This window comes from Nicotiana tabacum, chromosome 14 (assembly GCF_000715075.1).
Source record: "Nicotiana tabacum cultivar K326 chromosome 14, ASM71507v2, whole genome shotgun sequence".
Classification (NCBI taxonomy): domain Eukaryota; kingdom Viridiplantae; phylum Streptophyta; class Magnoliopsida; order Solanales; family Solanaceae; genus Nicotiana; species Nicotiana tabacum.
In genome coordinates, this window is record NC_134093.1 from 71,222,359 (window position 1) to 71,223,468 (window position 1,110).

Sequence of the window (1,110 nt, forward strand, 5' to 3'; positions counted from 1 at the left end):
CATGTACTCAATAAGTAACAAACCTAACCTTAGGTTGAAAGTAGTGACGAGCTGGAACACAGGTCGGGGTCCAACACCAATAGCCAACAACAGTTCATAACAATATAATGGAAATAATAAAATAAGTAGCTCAGAGATAAAAAAAGATCAGCTCGTTCACAGTTCTAGAAAAATAAGTCTGCTTTTCAAATATATCAGTGAGAACCCAAATCCTTTACCGAAATCACCAAATTTATGAGTAAGTTTGAAAACTGTGATTTTTCCCAAAAACGTTTCAACAACATGTAAGATGTTTCATTATCAAATGGCATGAGGAAATTACATCTCTATGCCTACATGTCAATATGCAGGTGGAATCATGAATGACACCAAAAATCAGAGTGGCAGAAAGAAATGCATCTCTATGCATGCATCTCAAGTATGCATGTCAAATGCAATGTATCTGAGTGATAAGCTCATGTACTCATACTCTCATAGTACTAAATCTCACTATCTCACACTTTTCACCTATCATACTTAATCACTCGACACGCTTAGTCACTCAGTACTGTATATGGCCAATTTGACCCATGGAAGACCTATTCCATCTACCATATTCCGGGAAGACCTATCCCAGAATATACACATCAACTGATCATCAGTCACTCAGTACCGAGTAGGGCCAATCTAGCCCGTGGAGAAGATCCATCTCCAGGTATATAATGCTTCGGACAAGATCCATGTCTAGGGAAGATCCATCCCTCAATAATATCAACCGCGCTCACTAGGGGTGTGTGCATACTCCGGAGGGGCTCCTTAGCCCAACATGCTGCGGCGTGTAGCTCGATCCCATAATATCACTCACAATCAGGCCCTCGGCCTCACTCAGTCATCAATCTCTCCAATCTCTCGGGCTCACAATGCCATGAAACTAGCCCAAAAATGATGATATGATGTGTCAATATATAACAACAGAGACTGAGATATGATATGAAATGAATGAACATGACTGAATATAAAATTTCAATGTAAGCAAATAACTCAACAGCAGAAAAAACCTCAGTGGGTCCCAACAGAATAAGTATGTAGCCTAGACATGGTTTCTAACATGGATCACAGCTCAATAGCTCT